This window comes from Lissotriton helveticus, chromosome 1_1 (assembly GCF_964261635.1).
Source record: "Lissotriton helveticus chromosome 1_1, aLisHel1.1, whole genome shotgun sequence".
Taxonomy (NCBI): domain Eukaryota; kingdom Metazoa; phylum Chordata; class Amphibia; order Caudata; family Salamandridae; genus Lissotriton; species Lissotriton helveticus.
The window spans coordinates 2,122,032,288-2,122,052,991 of record NC_136057.1 but is presented as its reverse complement, the minus strand read 5'-3'; positions in this window follow the sequence as shown (position 1 = coordinate 2,122,052,991).

Genomic DNA, 20,704 nt, shown 5'->3' with positions numbered 1-20,704 from the left:
GGAGAACATGGCTAATTGCATGAATGCACACATTGAGGATGAGTGCATGGATAAGTGTATAAATAGCACCTGAAGGCATAGATGAGTCATTGAGTAGTGCCTAGGTGAATAAGTGAATGCAACAGTAGGGCCTGGGTGATTCTATGACTGCAAGGGTAGTGTGTGGGTTATTACATGAGTGCATAGGTAGACACTGCATGATTCTATGACTGCAGAGGTAGTACATAACTGGTGCCTGGGTAATTCCGTGACGACAGGGGTAATATCTGGGGGATTACTGGAGTACATAGCAAGTGAGTTGGTGATTTTATAATTGCTTGAGTACTGCTTGGGAGATTGCAGGCACACTGAGGGAATACCTGAGTGATTGGAGGAGTGCAAATATAGAGCCTGGATGATTTCATAAGTGCATGGTCACTGGCTAAGTGATTGGAGGAGTGCATAGATCCTGAGAGGTGGTTGATTGAAGGCCTGGGTGATTGAACCGGTGTATTGCTAATGCATTGGTGATTGCATGAGTTCAGAGGTAATATCTGGGGGATTACAGGAGTACATAGAAAGTGCCTGGGTGATTTTATAAGTGCATTGGCACTGCCTAGGTTATTGGAGAAATACTGTGGTAGTGCCTCAGTGATTGAAAGAGTGTAAAGGTAATGCCTGGGTGATTTTATAAGTGCATGGGCACTGGCTAAGTGATTGGAGGATTGCATAGATATGATAGGGTGATTGGAAGAGTTCAAGGGTTGTGCCTGCGTGATTAAACCAGTGTATAGCTAACGCATTTGTGATTGCATGATTGCAGGGGTAAAATCTGGGAGATTAAAGGAGTACATAGGAAGTGCCTGGGTGATTTTATAATTGCATCGGTACTGCATGGGTGTTTGGAGTAGTACTACGGTAGTGCCTGAGTGATTGGAGGAGTCCAACATCCTGAGTAGTAGCAGAATACTGAAACTGCAGAACAAAAGTCAGGTCTATGACATGCTGTACACTTTTGTGCTGCAGCTTAACAATTCTGTAACTACTCAGGGTGTTGGGCGTACCCAAAATAAAGCATAAAAGCTACACAAGAGTCTGTTATAAATCTCACCATATTCTTGAAACTATACATACATATATGTGTACATTTTGAAATCATCTTCGTATACAAAATAAATAGACACTTAGACTGAACTTTACATTGCAAACACACCTACATTTCTGCAGTGTTTTTGAAGTGTACCTTTCCTCAGACTCATAGAAAGTAGCCTAATCAGTAATTCCTTCTGCCAACATGTCTTAAAACTCAGTTTTGTTCTACAGCTTGACCATTCTATGAATATTGGGCCAAGTCAAACATAAAGCAGCAACCTATACCATGTCTGTACCTTAACTCTAACCATATTCCTAAAAGCATGCATGCTTCTAGCTATGCCCATTGCAAAAGCATTATACATATTAGAATACATGTGCAAGTAGAAATATAACCACACTCACAAGACCATAAAGTCCTTAAAACTTGCCAGAGTACACTTAACGTTTCAAACACATCTAGATTTATGCAGCAAATTTCAAGTTTAATTTTAAACAGACTCTTATAAAGTACCATAATCAATAATTCCTCTCCCAACACATCTTAAACATCACTTTTCTACTACTGGTTCACTATTCTAGTACTAATCAGCTATTGAGCATAGCTATTAGCAAAGCAACCCTTCACTTATCTTTAATGAAAATCTCCCCATATTTCTAAAAGCATTTATGCATTTGCCTGTACCTTTTGCTAGCAGCATCATATATGAAAGTAATATAAAGATACATGTATAGCTGTGTTTTATACATCCATCATCTTCAGACACATAACACATACCATAATATATGTGCAAGTAGACACATATCTCAGTCACAACACCATCCACAGCTCAAAACTTCACAGACTACATTTCAATTTTCAAACAGATACTGAAAATTATGTGGTATATATGAAATATACCTTTTCACACATCATACAAATTACTCTAATAAATAACATCTCTACAAACATATCTCAAACCTCACTTTTGTGCTGATGCTTTACCATTCTACAACTACTTATAATGTTACAGCTACCCAAATACAAAGCAGGAACCCCTCACGTCTTTACTAAAAGTCTCATCATATTCCTAAAAGCATGCATGTTATGTTATGTTATGTTAAATGATTCTTATTAAGCGCACTAACACCCGGAGGTTTCATGGCGCTGGCTGAAGGGACATGTAAATGAGCAGAAAAAAGTTTATTCAGAAAGGGTAAATAAAAAAGTCTTGAGAAGTTTCCTGAACTGAAGAAGGGATTTACTGGATTTGATAATCAGAGGGAGGGAGTTCCAAAATTTGGGGGCAAGGAGAGCAAAACGACGGCCGCCAAATTTATGAAGTTTAAACTTGGGGGTGACAACCAAGTGATGGGAAGCTGAGCGAAGAGAGCGAGCAGGTTGATACAGGGTAATCAGAGATTTCAGAAAAGCAGGACAAGAGCAGTGAAGGGATTTGAATACCAAGCAGCCCATCTTAAAGGCTGCTCTCTCCTTCACTGGTAGCCAATGAAGCCTGCGGAGCAGAGGCCTCGCCGATTGCCACTTAGGGATCTTGAATATGAGGCGGGCTGCCTGGTTTTGTACAACCTGGAGGCGGTGTGAAAGAAATCGCGGGAGTGCATGATAGAGGGAATTAGAAAAATCAAGGCGCGATATGACAAGGGACATGACGACCTGACACAAGGCCGCATGTGGAAGTAGGTGCCTGATCTTCCGGATTTTTCGGAGTTGGAACATACACGAAGAAATCGTGGCACCCACTTGGGCCTTGAGTGACAATTCAGCGTCGATCGTCACCCCCATACTCCTAACGGCCTTGAGTGGTGTCGGAGGGGAGCCCAAGTCGGGAGGCCAAAACTGCGGACCCCAAAAAGCGACACTGGAACCAGGAAGAAGTAGCTCAGTCTTTCCAGGATTGAGTTTTAATTGATTCTGATTCATCCATTGATGGATATGGGTCATAACGGCGTGAAAGTTGTTAGTCGCCTGAGGAGAATCAAGTGGAAAGACGAGCTGCAAATCGTCAGCATAATTGAAGACGCTGACGTCCCAGTTGTGAAGGGAAAGAATTAGAGGGCGCAGGTAAAGATTAAATAATAACGGGGAAAGTGAAGAACCCTGGGGAACACCACAAGTGATAGGGGATTTAGGTGCGGTGAAGGGGCCAAGGCGCACGGCTTGTGATCTTCCCGTCAGGAATGACTCCACCCACTTGAGGGCTGTGCCCCGGATGCCGGCTTGTTCGACATGGTGGAGAAGGATGTCGTGATCCACCGTGTCGAACGCGGCAGACAGATCCAAAAGAACCAGAGCCTGTGGTCTCTTGGCATCTGCGTTCTTTCTCAGGGTATCCATGACTGCCAAGATGACTGCTTCCGTGGAGTGGGCCGGCCTAAAGCCGGCCTGGTTGGACTCAAGGAAGCACGAGCTCTCGATGAAATTAGAGAGGCACCAGGTGACATGGGCTTCAAGGAGTTTTGACAAGTAAGGCAGCAAAGATATTGGGCGATAGTTGGAAGGTTCAGCCGCATCAGCCCCTGGCTTCTTCAGGAGAGGTAAGAGAATGGCCTCCTTGAAGGTTCCAGGGATTGTGCCAGAGATGAGGGAAGCATTCAGAAAGGGAAGTATACACTCCGGTAGTTTAAGACAGACCTCCCGCAATACCGCGGGAGGGCAATGGTCCTCCGGCGAGCCCGATTTTACACGATTGGCTAACTTCGCCAGGGAAGGAGGATCCAGAATGGGAAATAAAGTAAAAGAAGATAGATTGCCCGGAAGAGTGTCCAGAGATGGTGACGGCTGAGGAGTAGGGGTGATAGAATTTTTTATTTTAATGATTTTTTCAATAAAATAGAGATTGAGAGCCTCACAGGTCTCTTTGGACGGAGTTTGAACTGGGAGAGTCCTGTCGTCCGTGGTCAGTTCATTCATAATCCTGAACACCTCGCGAGATTTGTTAGTGGCAGAGAAGATTCTATCAGAGATGTGCTCCGATTTGGCTGATAGAATAGCCAATTTGTATTCCCTCCGAGCGGTAACAAATTTCTGTCTGGATGACAGGGAGTAGTCCCGCCTCCAGATACGTTCCAAATGACGTACCTCAAGTTTTATTTGCTTGAGGTTGTCAGAGAACCACCGGTTGGCATTGGGGTGTCTGGTACAAGGGAATTTAACTACTGGGGCAAATTGGTCACTAGCCCCTTTCAACCAGCTGCAGATGTTAGTGTCGATCCTATTAACATCCTCATAAGGAAGGGTGTTCGGACAGGTAGAAGCCAGGGTGGCTATGAAACCCTTGGAATCATAATTCTTCCATTTGCGTGCAGAGCCACCTGCCATTAGTGGGACCTTAATTCGCCCACTAAGTGTGATGGTCGTGTCGACTATGAAATGGTCTGACCATACGCATGGAAGTGTAGAAGGGGTTGAAAGGGTTATATTCGAAGTCCAAACCTGATCTAATATGTGGCCTTTTGCATGCGTCGGTGAGGTGACTTGCTGACTCAAATTCAGACTTGTCAGCATCTCAGATAATGCTGAGGCATGCGCCCCCGCGTTGGCGTCATCAAACCAATAATTAAAATCCCCAAATAGGGAGAAACTGGGTAGTGAAGGCAAGAGGGCAGTCAGATGTTCGCAGAGTTTCTCCGCAAAGTCTGGCATGGGACGGGGCGGACGATATAGAAGGGCAAAAGAAAAGGCCCCCGCTGGCGTCCCCAGGTTAACAACTAGATTCTCTATTTGTGGAAGTGCCAGGGAAGAAGAGGAGATGAGGTGAAAACGTTTCGAGAAAATGGCAGCCACCCCACCACCGGGGTGATCGGCAATGCGATCGGCATGGAGAATGAAATAGTCTGGGGGAAGGGCTGCCAAGATGTCAGGGAGAGAATTCTCCGTGAGCCAGGACTCAGTGAGCAAAAGGAGGTCAGGGCTTTCTTGTAGCAGCAGGGTGAAAATATCAGCCTGGTGTCTGACCATTGAACGGGTGTTTAAAAGTAGAACCCGAATGGAGATATGAGTCAGTGCAGGGACAGACCGGGGAGCCGGGGGGCCAGGCAAAAGGGGGGGGTTACAGGAAACCGAGTGCAGTGAGTCTCCCCATGGTGACTGGAGGGGGAGCCAAACCAGGTAGGTTGTAATGTCTCAATTGCATAGCGGTAAATGAGATGTTATGACTAGCAGCCCCTGCCCCTAGCCCCTGCCGGCCGCGGACGGGCGCAGACGGGCTTGACTCTGGTGCGACTCCGGCGCGCCTACGGCGCGCCCGCTGGGCTTGTCCGCTGCGCTGACACATAGTGGCCGTTTAAATAGGGAGGAGACAAGGGGGTGTGGCGAGGATCGCCGTCCAACCCTGCCCAAGATGGCGCCCACGAGCGCTGAGGAGCACGGGCAAGCGGTCTCACAACAGCGGATCGACTGGGTGCAGAAGACAAGGTAGGGGTTTAAAAACGCTGCTAGTACTCAGCAGGGCAAATAATGGCACACAATTTAAAATTAAGGTCCGCCGCTCGTAGTCAGCGGGACCGATCAGGGAAGCGGTTAGCACCGCTAGTAATCAGCGGTAATGCGAAAGAAAGAATAATTTTACACTAAAATAGACAGTCGCACTCCAGCAGTTGCTTGCAAGCCCACTGCCACTGGGCATGCATTTGTCTGTACCATAACACTATCCAAACCTTTAAAATTCACAGATCAAACTTGCAATTTGATTGCAAACACCAGCAATGATGTGGCATATTTCAACTGTACTTCTCTAGAGACTTCAAAAAAGAAGCCTAATCACTAATTCCTTATGGCAATATCTTTTAAACCACACTATTATGCTGTATCTGCACCATTTAACTACTACTCACAGTCTTGAGCCTACCATATAAAAAGCATCAACACCTCTTTGTTATACCCCATGCACCTTCAAATGTATAAGACACATGAAAATACATATACAAGTAGAGATATACTTGAGATAGAAGTCCATTCACACCTTAAAAATTGACAGACTCCCCTTCCAATTTTAAAGCAACATCAAAAATTAGGTAATATACTACAAATGTACATATCCACACACTAAAACGATCTACCATAATCACTAATCCATCTTCCCATATACACATTTTACTATATAAAATCTATTTCAAACAACATTTAACTACAATAAAACAAACTACAATACACATCTCTACATTTAATAACATATTTCAAACATCACAGTTCGCCAATAATACACCTCACAAATATATAACTCACCTTCCAAATTGATTTGTAGAATATAAATTATCACAAACTCATAAAAGATTTTCTTATGCACACAATCAATGTAATGCACCACTCTCAACAAGGTAAAACCAGTAATGGCAAACTTTCCCTCTCTTTCTCCACACAAATAAATGTAAGTAACAAATCACATTGCTTCCTACATAATTTCAAAAAGTAAAACACATTTCTATTGGTTAGACATATTAACCCTTACTAACTGACTTCTAAAAGTGCCCAAACTGGTTCTGGAACTTTTTGGAACTGCAACTCCACCGTGCACCAAAGCGATGGAGCAGTGATTACATACAGGAGTTCAAAAATATACTTCAAATAAAAATACAACACACCACTTCTAAAGATAGTACTTACTTGGGAAATTATACTTTAATAACAAATCAGTTGTATATAAATTACAATTTCACATTTTAAGACCACAGTTAAGTTTCAACCCTTCACTCATTCTGCTTAATGCCTGTTTCCATAGTAACAGTTCATGAAACATTTAACTAAACATACAGGTCACAAGTTCACCATATTTTAAAGTTCAGCACACAAGGTTACACATGCAAACAGCAGGTGTGGTTGACTTTTGCAAAATATGAGCTTATCCTATCTACTGTACCTTTCAAACATGTTTTACTGACCAATAACGAACATGCTTTTTAAAGAAAGTAACATGCATCCTATTTTTTAGGGTAAAATGTTCTTAAACAGCCAATCAATTCTCTACTTTTTAAAACAAAGCATCGTGTCCACCATTTTAGATACCTCTCATTCTACCAACTGACTACCTCAGCTACAGACATCTTTTCATTCCTTCCAGACATCCTTTCAATATGTGCACAGTATGAATTGTTGGACACAGCTATGTTTTCTGGTGCAAAAGGTATGCTGAAAGCAGAGGAATTGACAAAGACCTAGCTATGCAAAATGTGGAAATTAAATGGATTGACAAGTGAAGATTAAAGTGGCACCAATTGATGCCTTTGGTTAAAACCTTTTTGCATCTCCAACCCCCTGACCTCATGATTGTGCAATGTGGTGGCAATGACCTAGACACACTGTCTGGGGTAGGGCTGGAAATGCTCATGAAGACACCTTTGCACAATTGATGTTGCTTTTCTCCCAAACTGTCTTTATATACTCTAATATATGTCAAAGACAGGAATGGAAGTGATCAAATCAATTCTCTCCAAAGGTTGGGAGAGCTAGGAAGAATATCAATAAAGCTGTTTCTGCTTACCTCAGAGACCATAGGATGGGCTCTGAATATCACAACAATCTACGTTATGATATGGATAACATCTACAGAAGTGATGGAGTACACTTCACATATCAAGGAAACAGTCTTTCTCAACAAACTGAAGTTGTGTATCTGCACTTACATGTAGCTACAACAAACCCATAATAAAAACAAGGTTTCTTTTTAGAGCCATCCTATAACATAATAGTGAATATAATTGTTTTTTACACATACATATTTTGTAAACATTTTTTGGGGATTTGCGCACCCAACGTGAATCTGCAAAAACATGAATTCAATGTACTACAACACAATACACTTTTCAAGTTTAACTATTAGTTTTTAATTTTTTATATTTTGATCAACTCTTTCAATTGTAATCTTGTCTTTAACTTCAATCACAGTACCTCTTTAAAACAACTTCACAAATCCAACACTACCTTCTAAGTTATATACTACTAAATTATTTATTTAAGGTAAATTCATGAATCCAATGCGACACTACACGGGGAGCCACTTGGGGTCGCGACTACAAACTCAAAAGGACCCCATCCGATGAGGCCTCGCCTCATCATTGGGGATCGTAGGGGGAGCCCCAATGCCCACACAGTCACTGCATGCTCCCCGCCTCCTGCTGGAGCTCACACTGCTTTTGGGCAAAAGAAGCTGCTGACATGCAGCTACCCTTGCCAAAAGCAATTCTGCTTTGCTTCTTGTTATAGTTAGCTGGACATTTGACTCATATAAAACCAGAGAAATTCGCCCGTTATAGTTAGGTAAGCTAACTATAACTCACGCGCCCGCAATGCACTGCTGATGGCGTCACACATTACATCACTCATGACATGCTCAGTGACATCACTGATGACATCACTGATGACATCTCAAATGACATCATTGATGACATCACTGATTATATCATCCAGTGAATGTGTGTTTCTGTAAAGTTTAAATATTTTGAATATATATCAATGCCAAGGTGTATTGAAAAATGAGTGCATTTATAAGTGCCTGAAAGGATTACTTAGTAGGTGCGTGACTGACTGTATAAGTGAGTCATTGAACGCGTCTTACTGAATGCATAGGTTTGTGACTAAACTGTCTGAAAGTCTGTATTAGTCTCTCAGTTGGTGTGTAAGCAACTGCATAGGTTGGTGAGTAGGTACATGAGTGTCTATATGGGTTATTGATTTGTTGTCTGAGAATCTGTTTGGGTGCCTGAGTGTCTGTATGGTTGAGTGGGAGTTGTGACTCTGTGCATAGATGTCTGAGTGGGGGATTCACTGGTTGTATGGATTCAAAGGTGCATATGGGAAGGGCTATATGGGTGAGTTAGTGTGTCTATGGGTGTGTTGGTGAGTGAATGAATGTCTCAGTAGTATATGTGTGACTAACTACATATGTTTTAAGTCAGTATATGTTAGTGTTGGAGTATATAAATGACTATACATGAGAGTAGCCTATTTGAAGAGTGGGTGTATGAATGAGTGTCTGCTTGAATCAGTCATTATATAAGACAGTAAGTATGTGTTAGTATCTGCATAAATAAGTGATGTGGTGTGTGTATAAATAACGGAGTTGGTGTGTATAACTGTATACATGAGTAAATGGGTATGTGATTGATTCTTTGCATGACTGACTAGGTGTGTGAGTAACTCTATGAATGAGTGGTCGAGTGTGACTGTATGTATAGATGTATGAGTACATATTATAGTACTGTATTGATGAGTAACTGCATGTATAAGTGACTGGATGTGTGTGAACACCTAAGAAATATTCGGTGGTATGTAGTATCTAGCATTGTTGTGTGTATGGTTTCAAAAACAGTAGTCTGTATTTTAGAGTGGGTCTATCAAACTTTAAATTAGGGCATCATTATGTGCATCAGATTATCACGTGGATGATGTCATCAGTGATGTAATCAGTGATGTCACTGACCATGTCATGAGCGATGTAATATGTGATGTCATCAGCAGTGCATTGCGAGCGCACGAGTTATAGTTAGCTCAACTAACAATAATGGGCAAATTTCTCTGGTTTTATATGAGTCAAATGCCCAACTAACTATAACGTCCCTGAAACCTATGTTTTTTTAGTGAAGGTTTATTGAAAGGTTTTTTAAATGCTAATTCCTAACTATAACGTCTGTAAAACCCATGTTTTTTTTCAGTGAATTTTGAAGGTTTTTCAAATGTTAATGTTAATGTTAATGTTCATTTCATATTTTAATGTTTATAAAACCTATATTTTTTCTATTATTTTTGTAATCTTTTGGAACTCTAATATACTTCTTCTTTTTAACTTTAAAAATTATGTAATGTTTTATTTCTTCCCCAAAAAATATGTATATATTTTTTTAGAAAACTACACTCCCATACCGGAAGTGCACCAACCTCCATCACTGCACGAATCCTATCCGCCATATTGCTAAGGGGGCAGGAGAGCTGAGCAGCAACGTTGGTGTAGCGGAGCTGTGGGGCGAGTGTAGGCCTGAGACCAGGGTCAAAGGTCTTACTAGCGCTCCTCCGCAGTGGCCGCCATTAAGTAGGGGAGGGATGGCTGCTGGGAGGCGGGGAACAGGCGTGGGCAGGGGGTGGGGCCGCAGGGGTAGCAGCAGCGGGAAGGGAGCGGGGAGAGACTACAACACAAGTGAAACAAAACACAAAATACAAAATGAAAATTAGCGTAAACAGCAGACAGTAGCAACCGCATAAAATTAACAGCAGACAGTGCCAACAAACTACGGGTGCAGCAAGGAGGAAGAGCACAATGCACACAGGAGGAATATGCCGGTGGTGGGCTCAAACACCCCTCCGGAGGGGGCAGGAGAGCTGAGCAGCAACATTGGTGGAGTGGAGCTGTGGGGCAAGCGTAGGTCTGAGACCAGGGTCAAAGGGTCAAAGGTCTTACTAGAAGAGTTGTGAACTCTGCTTGTTGTAATTAAAGAAGTCCTTGAGCCAGGTATATATAACACACTGGTTTTAATTAAGCTTAGTTTCAAGTTAGGTTTCAAGTAAATAAGTAAAGATCACAAAAGCCTCACCAGGAGCAGCCTCCCTGCCACTCAGCCTGCCTGCCATCAACTGCCACTCCACACAAAAGCCAGGCACCCAAGATACTATGATGTCATCAGGCATTCCAAGACCCACACCAGCTGAGCAGCAGGGAAGTCACACAAGCTAACTATAACATATCCCCCTTCCTTGGGGAACAATAATTCACAAGTGAAGGATCCTATAGTATGTTCACAAGACCTCTGTGATAAAATTGCAGGATATTTTCATACGAAAATAGCAGACATCTACTCGGCCCTTGATTCACAAAAGGCCTTAAAGCCCCCTTCTTCTCCTGGTCCTGTTCTCCTCCCCTTCGAAGTTGATGCCCCTACCACCACTGTGAGCCTATCTGTGTTTCCACCGCTTTCTCTGCAGGAACTTGACTTGCTTTTAAGCAAGATGAGGTCAGGGTCTCCTTTAGATCCCTGTCCTCTTAAAGTTATTAAGGAATGCAGAGATACCCTGCTGCCCCCGCTCTTGGACATCATGAACAGAGCAATGAAGGATGGTATTTTTCCCGATCAGTGGAAGAGTGATGTAGTCAAGCCCCTTCTTAAGAAGCCCACATTAGACCCAGAAGTACTCAATAACTTCCGCCCCATTTCCTTGCTCCCAGCCCCTGCCAAGATGCTGGAGACCCATCTAAACAAGCATCTGGCGGCGTTCTTGGATACCTCGGGTCAGTTAGATCAGTCCCAACATGGCTTCAGGAGAGCACACAGCACGGAGACGGCCCTGACGATAGTGCTTGATAACATCCGTACTGAGATCGATCAGGGCCATACTTCCCTGCTGATCCTATTAGATCTGACAGCCGCCTTCGATACCCTGTCTCCCTCGGTTCTTACATCTCGTTTGAGGGAGATGTGGTAGATGGCGTGGCTTTGAGCTTGGTGGCCTCTTTCCTGGATCAGAGGGAGCAGAGGGTTAAGCTGGGAGACTTTTTATCTCCTAACACACCTGTGCAATGTGGGGTCCCTCAAGGGTCGGCATTAAGTCCGGCCCTGTTCAACATCTATGTGGCCCCACTTGCCCGGTTGGTGAGATCGTATGGGATGGAGGTAGTCTCCTATGCGGATGATACACAGATCTTGGTGTCCCTCTCTCGCTAAGTGCACGCTCCCATTCATAACTTTAGAAGTTGTATGGAGGCGGTTGCTGAGTGGATGATTAACAATTCACTCAAACTGAATGGGGAGAAGACCGAAGTTCTGGTCTTTGGTGGAAACACTAACATCTGGACGGCCGAATGGTGGCCTCCTTCGTTGGGAGTCTGTTCCACACCTACAGATTCTGCAAAGAATCTGGGAGTAATTATCGACCTCGATCTCTCAATGGCACAGCAGGTCAATAGAACAGTCGCTACCTGTTGGGGCATTATTAAAATTCTTCGCAAAATAAAGCACTAGTTGTCCCCGCAGGCTCGCAAGCAGGTCGTCGTTGCATTGGTGGCTTCGCGACTTGACTATTGTAATGCTCTTTATGCTGGTGCTAACAAAGGTCTTATGCAGCGCCTACAGACAGTCCAGAACGCGGTGGCCAAATTTGTACTGGATGCTCCTAGACTATCCTCCGCCACGGCTGCCAGGAAAACCTTACACTGGCTCCCTATTGAGTCTAGGATTGCCTTTAAGACTCTCTGCGTGACCTATGGGGTGCTTACCGGTAATGGGGCTGAGGGCGTGAGGAAACTGCTGCTTCCATATGTTCCTGAGAGAGCTCTCCGTTCCTCAACCAAGAGTCTGTTGGTGGTCCCTCGCGCTCGTAGAACTAAATGGGGTGGGAAGGCGTTTTCAACAGTATCCCCAATTTGTGGAACAGCCTTCCTCTCGAAATCAAATCTCAACCGTTGGTCCAGAACTTTTGGAAAGCCCTAAAAACGTGGTTATTCTCCAAGGCGTATCCGTAGTGCTGGTTAACTGGTCATTTTGATTTCTTTTTTAGGTGCCTTGATGCCTCCTGGCTTAGTAGCGCATTATAAGACTCCTTTCATTTCATTTCAAGGAAGGAAATGTGAACAACCATCAAAATATAGAATGAAAATATACAATGCATTGTGAAAAGAAAGCATTTACATTGCATTAAGTTCAAGTTCAAGTTCGGGTATTTGTATAGCGCACTGCTCACCCAGAGGGTCTCAAGGCGCTTGGGTAAGGGGTTCATTATTTGTCAAATAGCCAGGTTTTAAGTTATTTTCTGAAGGAGATGTGGTTTTGAGTAAGGCGGAGGTGAGTGGGGAGTGAGTTCCAGGTCTTGGCAGCAAGGAAGGAGAAGGATCTGCCACCCATGGTGGATTTTCGGATGCGCCGGACAGCGGCGAGTGCTTGATTGGACGATCTTAGTTGGCGGGTGGGTTTGTAGAAGGACACTCGAGTGTTGAGGCATTCGGGTCCTAGATTGTAGAGGGCCTTGTGTGCGTGGGTGAGAAGGCGGAATGTAATTCTTTTGTTGACGGGAAGCCAGTGGAGGTCTTTTAGGTGTCCGGTGGTGTGATCTTGGCGAGCGATGTCTAATATGAGTCTTGCTGCTGCGTTTTGGATGCGTTGGAGTTTTTTCTGTAATTTTGCTGTGATTCCGGCGTATAGTGTGTTACCATAATCCAGTCGACTCGTGACCAGTGCGTGGGTGACAGTCTTTCTTGTCTCGAGGGGGATCCAACGGAAGATCTTTTTGAGAATGCGAAGTACGTTGAAGCAGGAGGATGAGACTGCGTTGACTTGTCTGGACATCGAGAGAGAGGAGTCTAGGATGAAGCCAAGGTTACGTGCATGGTCTGTGGGTGTGGGTGCTGTGCCCAGAGCGGAAGGCCACCAAGAGTCGTCCCAGGCAGAGGGGGAAGATCCTAGGATGAGCACCTCCGTTTTGTCTGAGTTGAGTTTTAGGCGGCTATGTTTCATCCATTCGGCTACTTCTTTCATGCCTTCGTGAAGATTGGTTTTGGCGGTGTTAGGGTCTTTGGTGAGGGAAAGGATTAGCTGGGTGTCGTCGGCGTAAGAGATGATGTTAAGGTTGTGTTGACGCGCGATCGAGGCGAGTGGACTCATGTAAACGTTGAAGAGGGTGGGACTGAGTGACGATCCTTGTGGTACGCCACAGATGACTTCAGTGGCCTCAGAGTTGAATGGGGGAAGTCGGACTCTTTGAGTTCTTCCAGCGAGGAATGAGGTGATCCAGTCCAAGGCTTTTCCTTGTATTCCGATGTTGCTGAGGCGTTGTATAAGGGTGCTGTGGCAGACTGTGTCGAAAGCGGCGGAGAGGTCGAGTAGAATGAGGGCCACTGTTTCACCGTTGTCCAGTAGTGTTCGGATGTCATCAGTCGCTGCAATGAGGGCGGTTTCGGTGCTGTGTTTGGCTCGGAACCCGGATTGAGATGGATCGAGGGAGTTGTTGGATTCAAGGAAGGCGAGGAGCTGGTTGTTGATGGCTTTCTCGATGACTTTGGCCGGGAATGGGAGGAGGGATATGGGTCGGTAGTTTTTAAGTTCAGAGGGGTCTGCTGTGGGTTTCTTCAGAAGGGCGCTGAGTTTGGCGTGTTTCCTGCTTTCTGGAAAGGTGGCAGAGTTGAACGAGCAGTTGATGACATCACGGAGAAGGGGTGCGATGATGGAGTCCGCTTTGTTGAAGATGTGGTGGGGGCAGGGGTCAGTAGGTGAGCCAGAGTGGATGGAGTTCATTAGGCGGATGGTGTCTTCAGTGGTGATTGGGTTCCAGGTGGTAAGGTTGTTAGTTGGCGGAGTAGGATCTGAGGGGGGTGGGGAGGGTTGAGCGCCGGGAGTATTCTCGAAGCTGTTGTGGATGTCGGCAATTTTGTTGTAGAAGAAGGAGGATAACGCATCGCAGAGGTCTTGGGAGGGAGTGATGTCGTTAGATGCTGCGGTGGGGTTGGTAAATTCTTTGACGATGTTGAAAAGTTCCTTGCTGTTGTGAGTGTTGTTGTCGAGACGATCCTTGAATGCTGATTTCTTGGCGGATCGAATCAGTTGGTGGTGTTTGCGGGTGGCTGCCTTGAGGGTGGACATGTTGTCGGTGGTTGGGTTTTTTCTCCATGTTTTCTCCAGGGTGCGGCATAGCTTCTTGGATTTTTTAAGGTCATCATTGAACCAGGGAGCCTTTTTGTTGGCTGATTTGATCTGGTGTTTTTTCAGGGGTGCTAATTCGTCAGCACTGTGGGTGATCCATTGCTTGAGATTGGTGGCCGCTTGGTTTGGGTCCAATGAGAGGGTGGGAGGGTTTTGGTTGAGTGATGTGAGGAGTTGGTTGGAGGTGATTTTGTTCCAGTTTCTCTGAGGAATAGGTTGTGGGTCAGGGTGGTTTTGTAGCTGAAGTGAACACAGCTGTGGTCCGTCCAGTGGAGAGCTGTGGTGCGATCGAAGGAGATGTGCTTGCAGGAGGTGAAGATAGGGTCGAGCGTGTGTCCGGCTACATGGGTGGGGGTGTCAACAAGTTGTATGAGTCCGTGATTGGCCAGGTTGTCCAGAAGGGTGGTGGTGTTGCTGTCGTGTTTGTTTTCAAGGTGGTAGTTGAAGTCTCCTAAAAGAATGTAGTTCTCGGAGGCGAGGGCATGTGGGCTGACGAAGTCGGTGATGTCATCGCTGAATTGACTGCGGGTACCTGGAGGCCTGCAGATGAGGGTGCCTCTAAGTGTGGTCCTAGGGTCGGTGTGGATCTGAAAGTGGAGATGTTCGGCGGTTGCAAGATTGTCATCGGAGCTGGTCGTGATTTTGATGGTGTTCTTATGGATGATGGCGATGCCTCCTCCTGTTTGATTGGTGCGGTCTTTACGGGTAATCTTGTAAGCGTCCGGTATGGCTATGGCGATGTCGGGTGCTGATGATGTGTTCATCCATGTTTCTGTAAGGAAGGCGATGTCCGGTGACGCAGTGTCGAGTAGGTCCCAGAGTTCCGTTGAGTGTCTGTGGACCGAGCGGGTGTTGAGCAGGATGCACTTCAGGCGGTTAGATGTGTGTGGATGAAGTGTGTGGATGAAGTGGATTTGGTGAGGGTCCTGAAGCAGTTGAACTTGCAGGAGAGGCAGGCGAATGGGCCGTGGGTACGTCCTGGGGTGGATTCGCAGCATTGCGGTGCGCGTCCGGGGTTGAGGGCGATGAGAGTTGCGGCATCATATGTGACTCTAGTGGGCTGGGTACGGCGGGGGCCAGGGGGTCTAGCGCTGGGCGCGGTCCAGGCACGGATGGGCGTAGACGGGCTTACCTTTGGCGCACCTTCGGCGCGACCGCTGCGCGTTGAGTCATCTGTCTCAAATGGGTATTGGAGGGGGGCGGAGCGTGGGAGGGTCAGCTGGGAGGCGGTAGCGGGGAGGCGGGCCAGGGGAAAGCACAACAACAAGATGGTGGGCGAAATAGAAAGCGAAACAGGGCACAGTACAGTACTTGTAATCACAGGGAATGCACAAAGATTAACAGCGCGCTATTTCAGAGTATCCGGGTGAGAGCGCAATCAAATAAATAATGCTGCGATCCCAGAGCGCGATTAAATAAATAATAATACGATCTCAAAGCGCTATTAATTAAATAATGCTACGATACCAGAAACTGCAAGGCGATTATGAGCAACAATGCGCTTAAGCTGTGGGCGCTATAGTGAGGATCACGAGCTGGATCCAGGGAGCGTGGGGGAGCGACCGTTAAGGAAGAGGTCCAGGCGGTCACAGTAATGCAGGGGAGGTGGTGAGCCCTCTATTCGTGGGTGGGAGGGGCAGCTGGGAGGCGGTAGCGGGGAGGCGGGCCAGGGGAAAGCACAACAACAAGATGGTGGGCGAAATAGAAAGCGAAACAGGGCACAGTACAGTACTTGTATTCACAGGGAATGTACAAAGATTAACAGCGCGCTATTTCAGAGTATCCTGGTGAGAGCGCAATCAAATAAATAATGCTGCGATCCCCAAGCGCGATTAAATAAATAATAATACGATCTCAAAGCGCTATTAATTAAATAATGCTACGATACCAGAAACTGCAAGGCGATTATGAGCAACAATGTGCTTCAGCTGTGGGCGCTATAGTGAGGATCACGAGCTGGATCCAGGGACCGTGGGGGAGCGAGCGTTAAGGAAGAGGTCCAGGCGGTCGGCATTCTAAAGAGATTGACATTAACTCCCAAAGTATGCAATACATTCTCAAACTAAACATTTACATTGCCCCATCCCCCTCCCTCAGGGAGAAAAAAAACAAGTATAAATGTCACAAGTTAGCATATGACTAAATGCATACAAATCTAGTAAACTTCCAGAAAAAAAAACGTAAAGTGCACTGGGACACTCAACAGCCCAGAAACTCACCCCATTAAGGCACTCACCACCCTAAAATACACTGCACTGGGGCACTAAGCACCCTACAAGCTATCCATACAACCCACAACCTAACCATAGTAGGGTACTCACCACCCTAAATTAAACCGCACGGGGCACTCACCACCCCAAAAACTCACCACCGTAGGGCACTCACCACCCTAAAACAAACTGCACTGGGCAATCACCACCCCAAAAACTCACCACCGTAGGGCACTCACCACCCTAAAACAAACAAAACGGGGAACTCACCACCCCAGAAAACTCACCAACACAGGGCACTCACCACCCTAAAACAAACAGCACGGGGCACTCACCATGCCAAAAACTCACCAGCGTATGACACTAACCACCCTAAAGTACTCAGCACTGGGGCACTTACTACCCCACAAACTCATCACCATTCCCAAAAGTAAAAAATTATACTCCACCTCCCAATTAACACAACTCACCACCCTGCAAGCACCCAAAAATGCACTAAACTCGGGCACACACTAACCTAAAAACAGACCACGTTAGGGCACTAACCACCCTAATTTTGGCACCCACAACAACCCACTGGATTGTGAAAATAATAAGAAAAAGAAATTCTTGCAGATGCTAAAAGTTCATGACACCGGTGAGCGATCTCTCACCCAATGTCTCCACTTAGGGTTCCACGCTGCGACAGGGAACTCACGTAGGGTAGTGTAGATCAATCAATCAACTGAGAACCTGTGGAGAACTGAGGCTGGACACCGCCATTAAACTGCAGTGCCGAACCTTCATTCCGCGAAAACAACTGACCACAATCAAAAGTTCAATTTCCCTCCACAACGATATGCCCGACGTCCTTACTCCTCTTGTTGCACTGAAAGTTCGCCACCGGGCAAGATTTGCAACGCGGTTCAGAAAGAAAACACACCGCAATGAAGATTGCCAAGCAGGGAAAACTTCTAAATCCAAAATGTAGTGGAGCAGCCTCCCTGCCACTCAGCCTGCCTGCCATCAACTGCCACTCCACACACAAGCCAGGCACCCAAGATACTATGATGTCATCAGGCATTCCAAGACCCACACCAGCTGAGCAGCAGGGAAGTCACACAAGCTAACTATAACACTGCTATACATTGTTCTTATTTTCGAATGTCATACAGAGACTGAGGTTTGTTTTATTGTTGTCCCACACACCATTCTTCTGTGGTTGTATGTAAATGTGGTGAACTAGATGCCATTTTCAATCAAGCCTCAATGGAGGCAATATTTGTATGCATCATCTAAATGTGTTATGCGTAAGAGTAAGTGATGCACTCGTAGATGCTATAAAACGGATTTACAATAGCATTTATGAGTAGTATGGGAATTAGCACCTTACGAGTACTTTTTATGTAATCTTGTACTGTGTGGCACGGCTCAGCCTCTGAAACCTCCAACTCCTTAATAGTTAAACTTTGTATTTGTACTAGTTGTATACGAACACTCCTTGATGATTCACACTTTACAGGTTTTTGAAACAAATCAGATAGGTACATAAAGAGTACTACGTGAGTACTATTTTCGTACTCCAACATGCGTTTGTGACTACGTGCCTACCGTTTAAATTGAATATGCTGCTTTATATGTTGCCTTTCTTTCCTATTTGCAAAACAGGAGGATTTCAGTGATCAACGTAATTTCAAAGCCAATTTGAAAATAGTAGAATTCCTTTACTTTGCTGATTCTGGGACACATGGGGTTCTAAGAGCATTCATTACATGTCAGAAACCTTGTCTCACTGGCATTGAGGTTTATCAAGACTGCGGCTTCTGAAAACAGTATTTACATTGACACATTAAAAGTTGCTGCTGCAGTGCGCGATTCTCGGCGACGTGAGGCTCCTTCGATGTCAATTCGGCTTAATAAACAGTTCTTTAAAACCCATTAGCATTCTCTCAATAGCTCCCAAGAATTGTGTTCCAATGTGTGAGGGGGACTTGAATCACACAAAAGAAGTGACTTGCAGTCCAAAACACAATACCCTCTGGTGATGTCTCTCTGTTTCAGTGGCTCGCACAATAAAGCTCCCTGGCACATTGAAGTTGCGAAAGCCTCGGGACATCCTCGAACCGGAGCGCCCCCTCCTTGATTTTACTCCCCAGCGGGACCACGGTGTGACTCCGAGCAGATCACTGCTCCGGGATATTGGCCCTTTTGCTCTCGTTTTAATCTCCCTCTCTTGTGAAACTACAGGCTATTTAAAATAACTTAATGAAAATACAAAACAGAAGTCATAAACTCGGGCAGTGGCAGGGAATCGTCTTTAAACAGCTGTGACAGTAGTCTTCAAACAGGGGCGAGCTGAACGGCGCAGCTCGGTGCCCGTGGCAGACATGAAAGTAAGGAGTGGGTCCGGCTGAAGCGGGGCGCGTGCCTCGAAGGAAGCTATCAAAAGGCGGAGGACAAAGAGAAAATCGATTATTAAAATTGTCCTGCTGGGGCTTCATGCCACAACAAGCTAAGATAAAACTTGGGCTGGTTTATTCACCGATAAGAACGGAGGAGGCCAGCATTTCAGAAATACACCGTTTCACCTGGCTACACTGAATAAGCAATGAGTTCATAAGAATGCACTTCATTTCTACACACAGCCATAACCTGGGGTATTTCAGTGCAGGCCGCTTTCTTTCTCTTGTTTGTAGCTCTCATATGTTTATCTTATTTGTTTTTTGCGTTATCAAACATGTCACTACTCAACAACTTCAGAAAATGTCAAGTACTCGTCGGATTTTCCTGTTGGTAGCTCCCTACAGATGCTGACAGGCCCGGCATTGAAGGTGTGGTGGCACATAACACCCAGCAAGGTGCATTTCATATTCAGTTTATTGTCTTTCAAGCTCGTGCTTTGACATTTGAGCGTTGTCAATAATACACAAGACTGCACAAGTGTGATATGCAAACAGTCTGAAACTCTGACACATGGTGAAAAACACTTGCCCCTTTTGAGCTGTAGACCTACAGGGCCTGACCAGGAATAGTAATTCAGCACACGTAAAATACAAATATCCCCCATTTTATTTGTCATAGAGGTGGCTCCTAGGAAATAAATGTATTTTAGGATGATCCATAGGTTAAAGCTGAAATAAACCTCACAGCAGTCATAGGCCACACACATATATATCACTAGACCTTATTTCCACAACATCTGTTAATAAAAATCAAAGAGGGCGAACGAAAACTAGAACTATGCATTTTTGATCATGTAGATTTCCTTACATTTTACCTGACAATAACAACTATTTTGAAGTCAGCACTCCTATATGCAGGGCTAAGCAGATACAAAAAAGTATTAAACCGCGTAACAGTATCTCATCTAGAGTTAGATCACACATTTTGCAAAAAAAACGAATAATTTTAAACATGAGGTCTATATGCAAACCACGCCTGCCCCTCTAAAAAAGAAAACACTGAAAGTGAATGAAATAATTGTTTCTTAAATTCCTCTTTTAATGTTTAAAATCTCGTGCATATGAAGCGACAGAATGGAAAGGGTGTGTATGTAGGTCTGGAACTCTTTCATGAACTGTTGGTCTTTGGAAACTATATTATTATTACTAGACCAAAGGCACACATTTCTTCCAAACATATTTGAATTAGCAGGATCAAATATTCACTAACCAAAACGTTACAACTGAATCACAAACATTGGTCATGTCCTACAGCCTTCTTTAAAAAATATTATGACTTCTCAAGCACTTGGTGTATCAACAAGACAACAAGAAAAAGCTCAATTTTATCATCAATACAGGATGTTAGCAGTGAGCACCCTTGGTTGT